Source organism: Carettochelys insculpta, chromosome 32 (assembly GCF_033958435.1).
Source record: "Carettochelys insculpta isolate YL-2023 chromosome 32, ASM3395843v1, whole genome shotgun sequence".
Classification (NCBI taxonomy): Eukaryota; Metazoa; Chordata; order Testudines; family Carettochelyidae; genus Carettochelys; species Carettochelys insculpta.
The window spans coordinates 7,408,409-7,416,652 of record NC_134168.1 but is presented as its reverse complement, the minus strand read 5'-3'; positions in this window follow the sequence as shown (position 1 = coordinate 7,416,652).

Below are 8,244 nucleotides of genomic sequence, written 5' to 3'. Positions count from 1 at the left end.
TCACCGGCATAGAAGTAAGGCTTTAAAAAATGGAAATTTGGGGAAAAAACACAAGCAGAAATGGAAGAGAGAGAACATTTTGTTTAAAATTTTTCAGCACTAGAAGCCACAAGGTACAAAGTAAAATACACCACATGGAGACAATGGCTACATAAATTCATGGAAGCTCGGCCCATCAACGCTATTAGGTAGGATGCATACAGATGGCGTCCCTGGCCTATGTTTGCCAGAAGTTAGGAACAGGTGACAGGGAGAGAGGAATCTGATGATCACCAGTACTCTTTATTCCCATGAAGAACCTTTAGAAGACAGGCTCCTGAGACAGATGGATCTGTGGTCTAACCCAGAAGGGTTCTAAAACTAAGAATAATTCATTGTTCTTGCTTTGGTGTATTTTCTTACAGCCCAACTATTTACATTCTTCTGTAGAAACCAAGCAACCCTACACATTCCTACATGGTGGATATCTGAGCAAGTATTTTTTCTCTAAATCAGAGGATTTAATTTTAAGTCGCTGCCCTACCATTCACATTGATTTGCGATTGTCAGCTGCAACCTTAAACTTAACCCTGAAACAAATCCCCTGCACCCAGCAACCTAACCTTACCTTCAGCTTTTCTGAGATAAGACCAGAAACTTCCAAAAGAAAATCAAGTTTTACTCCAAGGTGCATTTCCTTTTTATTCCTTTTCGCAGAAATTCATGTGGCTTCTGATTGGTAATTTCTCCTTTCTCTGAGATGATGTCAACTCCCATGGTATTTGTGCTGGTGGGAATTTGAAATTATCATCTGAAGGGAAAGTTGTTATTTCTTTTTAGAAAGCGAAAACAATGATGCCACCACCACAATTTTCCTAACCTCAACAGAGAAGATTTGGAACACCAGTGATTAAAAGAGGAAACAAAATAGAGCTGGGAGAACATTTGACCCAAAGGCTAAATAAATAGAAACAAGGCAATGTCTCATTTCAAAGGAAATTAATGGAGCCAGAACTTTTCCTCTCAAGGGAAATCTCTCTTCCTCAGAGATATTAACTAGGTAGAGCTCCTACAATAAGAGCAAAACAGAACCAATGTTTATTCTGTTTTACAGGAAGAGAGAAATTCAATACTCCCAACTTATAAAATTCTTGGCTAAAGCTCTCAGGTCAGGCTGGTCTCTGGCCTGGTAACTCCAAGCTCAATCCATGATGTGCCACAAGAACAGCGCATCAATCTCCATGCTGCCATTGGCTGTGATTTTTAAACGGACCTAAGAAAGTTGGACACCGAAGCTCTCTATGCTCCTTTGACAATCCCTACTTTGGCTGTGTTTGTACTCACACAGAAAGTCAATGGCTGATATGCAAGTTTAGGTACACCACTTGCACACCTAAACTCAACTTTTCAGCCATTGACTTTGGTGGCTGTCTTCATGGCAGAAGGTCAAGAGGAGTGCTCCTTCCAATGATATTCCTTAGCCCTTGGGGCCTGTGAGGAATTCTGGTGTTGATGTTGACCCCAGAGCAGGCCATTTAACACATGCACAAAACTGCACCTCAGAAGATCGAACCTGAGCAGTCGATCTTACATAGGAAGTGTAGATGGAGGCTTTGATGCCTGATGGCCTGACTTCAACCTTCCTTACAGTCCTTTTGAAAAGACCAGGGAGCTCCACCTAACACATTGGAAGGATAAATGGAGTGTATAGGTGATGGAAAGTGGAGGTGGATTACTCTACTCCAAAATATGATTGGAGTCAGTGACTGTATATTTTGAGAGTTGTTCAGGGGCACTAGGATCTGAGCCCATGTAGGTCATAAAGAAAATATCCCTTTGCTCCATACTCAGTCTGACACCTACCTGCTTTTATTCAGTAACTGAGTTTTTCTCTGAATGACTAAGGAAACCTCCATCCTTCAACCATACTCATAACTTGTAAGATGTTGCAGAGTATAAACCCAGGGGGCATGAAGAATGGTTTGGTCCTCATTTTGTATCAACTCAGAGGATGACAACATATATAAGTAGGGGTATTGGTGATGGAATCATAGAATCATAGGGTCGGAAGGGACTTCAGAAGGTCACCTTGTGTAGCCTCCCGCTTCAAGCAGGATCAACCCCAACTAACTCATTCCAGCCAGGACCTTGTTGAGCTGAGACTTAAAAACTTTTAGGGATGGAGAATTCACAACCTCTGTAGATAACACATTCCAGTGCTTCACCACCATCCTGGGGAAGTAGCTTTCCAAATATCCAACCTACTTCTCTCCCTCTTGAACTTCAGACCATTGCTCCTTGTTCTCCCATCTGACACCAGTGAGAACAGTTTCTCACCATCCTCTTTAGGGCTCTGCTTCAGGAAGTTGAAGGCTGCTATTAAATCACCCCTCACTCTTCTCCTCTGTAAACTAAACAAGCCCAAATCCCTCAAACTATCCATATAGGTCATGTGCTCCAGCCCCTTAATCATTTTTGTTGCCCTCCATTGAATCTGCTCCAGCACATCCCCATCCTTTCTATATTGGGGGGCCCACACAATATTCCAGATGCGGCCTCACCATTTTCAAATAAAGAACAATCACTTCTCTCGATCTGCTAGAAATAGTCCTCCTAGTATGCAATTAGCCTTCCTGGCTACAAGGGCACACTGCTTACTCATATCCAGCCTTTCGTCCACCATAACCCTAGGTCCCTTTCCACTGTACTGTTGCTTAGCCAGTCAGTCCCCAGCCTATAAAACATTCTTGAGATTCATCCATCCCCAGGGCAGGACTCTACACTTCCCCTTGCTGAACCACCTTCAAACCCCTTCCTGTACAACAATGCCCTGCCCTGGGATGGAACCCCTCCCTCAGCAAATTCTGTGCTAATCCTGCATCCCAACCCTGAATTCTTCTTGCAAGCTAAACCCACCTCCAGTGCGCACACCCACAGATGGAGCCCTTACCTTCTCCCACACCTCAACTCCCTTCCCCACCCTGGAAATTGCCATCCTGCCAGCTGAGCCCCTCCTCTCTGGTCCCACCCCTGATCGGGGTGGGGAGAGGCCTGAGTCTTTGAACACACCCCTGCACATGGGGACTGTGTGTGCCCCTGACTGACTTGACCTGTGGGTCAGAGGCCTTGAACCAAAACAAAGATGGTCCCTGGCCCATCAGCAAGAGAAACAAACGGTGCAAAGGCCCGAGGGATGGTGTGGGTTAAAAGTACCATTTGCTCCCTGAAGTAGGTACTCTTCCTGGCTGCCCTACCTCTGCCCGGCTCCTGGAAGCAGCCAATATGTCCTTGTGGCCCCTGGGAAGAAGAAGCATTGCTCAGCACATTGCCCTGCCCTGAGCTGGGGCCAATGGGAGCTCCTGGGTTGCTGCCTGTGTGCAGGGGTGACCAGAGGATACCTGACCTGCCTGCTTGCCTGGAAGCCACTGCCACTGGGATATCTTGGTTGCTGTCCAAGATAATGGCTGACAACCTCCTGCATCCAGCCTCTTACTTAGACTCCACACCAGACTCCCTTCCCGAATATGCACTGCCCTCGCTCCCTCAGCCAAAATCTCCCAACTCCCTCCAGAGTCCACAGCCCCCTACATCCAAAGCTACCACCATATGCCCTCCCAGAGCCAGCTCCCCACACCCGTCTCACACACACACACCCTCCTGCCTCAATCTATTGTCCACATTTCGCATCCAAACTCCCTGCCAGGGACCATCCCCTCACCCCTTCCCACATACAACCTCTCTCCCAGAGCCTCCCCAACCTTCCGCACCCAAGCATCCTCCCAGAGCCTACACTCTGCAGCTCAACTCCCTGCCTTTGCCTGGTGAGTGAGGCAGCAGAAGATGAAGGGGGTTGCTGATTCTCATAAATGATGAGAAAAAATAATCATTCAGCCAGACAGTAAGTCCAAAACTGACTCTGTGCTCAGGAAGTTGAAATGCTCAAATTGGCTGAGGGAGATCTAACTTCAAAGTCACATTTTAGGAACCTTAATGGGGGATATCATGTTTCTGACTATTTAATGAAGGGATTACTTTACTAAGGGGATCAGAATCTGTCTCAAATTTGATATTCTCCTACAGGTTGAACCTGATTTTTGAAAAATAATACCTAGTGAGGTGGTGGAATTACCTCGAATTGTGGTGGAATCTCCATCTCTAGAGGTTTTTAAGTCTTGGCTTGACAGAGTTCTAGCTGAGTTGATTTAGTTGGGCTTGGTCCTGATTTGTCCAGGGGGCTGGACTCAATGACCTTCTGAGGTCCCTTCCAGCCTTAGGATTAAATGATTCTATGTCTATAGCCAATGCAGATGACCTACACTCCACCTTGCGCACAAGAGTTTAAAGAAGACGATAGACAATGGAACCATTTTAACAGGAAAGAGAGACAGACAAACTGTGTGGAGAGCATTTCATTGGTCATCTCACTTGTTTGATTCCAATGTAGAAGCCTCCAGATTTGTCCTAATCAAGCGGGGGAGATACTAAAGATGGGTTCTCCCAACCTAATCCCATACATGTTACTGTAGTCACCAGACCAAATATTATACCAGGGCCTGGTCAGTGATCTGTGTCTACATTCTGAAAGACCTTAGTAAACTTTTGTTGAAAATATTTAGGTACTTTGAGTTAAAATAATGAATCACTCCAGGATGACCAAATCAACTCTGCACCCAAAACAGAGTCAGCAACCTCGATGGTATGCAAGCCAATTTTCATCAGCATGGCAGGAGGATGCTCGGCCCTGCATTTCCTTCCCCATGCAGCCAGGAACTTGTTCAAAGCCATGTTGCCAGTGGATTAAAAAAAGAGCAGCTAATGCTACCAACCATCACATAACCAGTAAAGCTCTGCATCTTTGTTTATTAATGAAGCAGTTATAAGCAGGATTATTGGTGACTTTGGAAGCAAAGAGGAGCAAACATGTGCAGAAAGAAAAAAATTGCTATGATGATGCTTTGACATTTTATTCTTTAATTTGCTTTTCACTGAATTTGGAGGTCAACATTTTTATGTCAATAACATGATTCTGTGTGGGCTGAGTGAGGCCTTCAACTTTTTGTGGGTGAGGTGTAGGTTGTGTAATACTGACAGACCTGGTTTGCTGCCCCCAGGGATAGAAACTGCGAGCAGAGAGTCTGAAGTCCTGTACTCTACCACATGAGATATAGGTCAGTAGGCTTGGAGCTGAGGCTGTAGAACAAAGACTTCACTCAACCCACATGAGATGTCAGTGCCTCTGGGTACTACATGCTTCTCCAGGCTGAGGAAGCACCTCCCACGCTTCTGAGACCTTCCAGAAGTTCTTTCTGGCTAACACGCCAGTTGTTATGTTAACAGACCCAGGTTGCTGGCATGAGGGACAGAACCTGTGAGCATGGGGTCTAAAGCCCTGCACTCCACCACGTGAGCTGAAGGCTACCTGGCTCTTAGTCATGGCTGTAGAGCAGAGACTTCACTCACCCCAGATGAGGACTCAGTGCCTCTGGGTACTACAGTTGGCAAGAGCAATTTCTAGCACAATAGCGAATTCATTGGCTGTGTCAGTTGCTCTAATGGTGCAGGGAGATTCGTGACCGCCCACAGGCAAACTCAAACCTGTGACCTCAAGAGCTCAGAGCAAAAGGCAGCTGGCTCCAATTGACAGGTGTAGAAAAGATTCCTTCTTTTCTCTCTAAGGCTGGGTCTGGACTGGCCCCCAACTTCAAAGGGGGCTTGGTCATTAGGGTGTTGGGAGATACTAATGAAGTACTGCAGTGCAAATGCAGCACTTTATTAGGCTAAATCTCCCCCATGGCAACTTCAAAGAGCTCACGCTCCTTCGACCTGTGGGGCAGGTGGGACTATTAGTACTCCCCTCAGGGGAATGCCTCCCGGAGACCCACCCAGATGAAGACCCTGTTGCGGTTGAACTACCTGTGAGGGGCTACAGTGGGCTACAGGTACGATGGGGCAGGGCCCCCTCACTTGCTTCAATGAGGTTGTGGAGGGTTCAGCAGGCAGCCACAACCTATGGGACGTTCTCCACCCCCACATCGAGGTGTGAGGAGACATCTGAACTGCCCCTTCAGATGGCTGAATGCACATTGAACAGCTCCTGGGAGGGTGTGAGGTGGCCTGTGGACAGGTGCATCAACCAGGGCCGTAGAGGGGAGACAATCAACATCCTCCTGGACCAGGCATGGAAGTGTCCTGGAGCAAAGCCATGTGTGGTCTGCACAATGGGCCCTGCTGCATGGGGGCTCTGTGGTGCCTCCAGGACCTTGCTGACTGCTGCATCCCCTATCCGAGGAATGGGCTGGCACCCAAGGGGACTGTCCGGCCACAGAGGGTGGAACGAGAGCCGGAAGCAGCGTGACCCTTCCCGTGCCCCCACACACACCTGCAGCTTGCAGTGCTGTCCACAAGAACTGGTGCTGTCTCGCACCTGAAGGCATGTTCCTGTTATTATACATCATATGTTATATGTTATGTTAGGCATGTTAGTGTGCACTCCTTGGTGTGTGTGTGGGGGCGGGGTCAGGCTGGTGCCCTTGTGATCAGCCTGCTTTTAGCTGGGCCAAGTGCTGGCAAGGTTCCCTTCCCCAGGCCCTTGGGCTCATCCAGCTTCCTGTGAGTCTGGCAGCAGGCTGGTGCCCATGCTCAGGGGCTGTCTACTGGGTCCAGCTGGTGCACCCTACTTTGAGCAGGCTTCCATGTGCTGGGACTGCTGCATGAAGTCCCACCTGCCAAAGCTGAGAGACACTCACCGCGTGCCTTGTCTGTTCCTGCCTCCCGTTCCTGGGGAGGGGGGAGGTTTTTACACACGGGGTACTCACTGGAGGGACACTTGTCCAGCTCCAAAGATGCCTGGAAGGTAGCCTGGCCAGCACGGATCAACCCCAGGCTCATCACGAGGATGCTGCTGCTCACCTCTGAAGCCGTGTCTGCCTCCAGCTGCGGTGGGGGTTGGGACTTGGACGCCTTCTCCTCCTCCTCTGGGGGCTCCGGCTGTGGTGGGGGGCCACCAGCTCTGTGTCAATGATGCAGGGTGGAGGTGATGTGTATCCCCCCAGGATGCAATGCAGCCCTTTGTAACAGGGGCAGGCAGCAGGTTCTGCACGCACATTGGCCAATGTCCTGGACCTGGACATAGCCCTGCTACAGCTGCCTGACTTTCATCTAGACCAGCTTCATGGAGTGTGTGCTGTGGGAGTGGCCCCATTCAGCCAGGACAGTGGCCACTTGGCCATAGTCAGATGCATTATGGCACTTCGCCTTGGGCTTGTGGAGTAACTCCTCCTCACCCCACAGGTTCAGGAGGGCCTGAACCTAGTCCAGGAGAGGACTCACCTCTTCTTTACCCCGGTGGCTCGTGGGACCCCACAGCTGCTCCCTTGAGGGCCCAGAAATTGTTGTGTGCTGGCTGTCTGCCATCTGGGAAGGCTTGGATGGAAGGAGTGGTTGGGAGGGCATGGGGGACCACAGATCTCTTCCATGCTTTCAGCCTCCTGCCGCAGGGTTTCCCAGGTGCTCTGCAGCTTTAAGGAGGGCCAGAGGCAGGCACCATAGAGGGCTGATTGTTGTGGATAGGGTGTCCTCTGGAACACTTACATGGTGCCCTGGAGGCTATTTCTGTTGACAGAGAACACCCCAGAATGCCCAGACGGGTGTTCTGTCCGCAGATCTCTGCTTTTGCTCGTGGTGGCGGTTACACTGATGCAAACCGCCAGCAGCAGCATGCAAATGGGCGGGCTCAAAAATGCAAATGGCACTCATGTGCATATTCACTCACGAGCCACACAAAGAAGCTGTGTGGTTTTGCTGGCAAAACCCCCACTCCTCTTTGTCTGACAGGATCACAATTTGTAGAAAGCAATGTTTATTCGATATATAGAAGACGCTACAAGGTGGATTTTGTTTTTATTCCCTTTCTCTGAAATCATTGACTTGATGCGTTGGTACTTTCTCCTTCTGTGAGATGACTTAATCTCCCCTGTTACTTCTGCTGGTGGGCATTTGAAATGATTGTGGAGAAAACAGTTATTAATTGCTCAGAAGAAAAGAAAACAATGCTATAATTTTGATGGGTCTTCTCTACAAAATGGGCAAAACATTCCAAATTATCATCTTCCTGGCATGTAGAGGGTAGATTAGTATCAGTGAAAAACCCCTGACCAAACCCTCTTCAGCTAGCCACTTTGTGGCAAATGGGGAATTTGAGATTTCAATTATTGATGTAAAAAAACAACACAAGAATTCCTCCAGGGACTCTTAATTGTGTCTTCA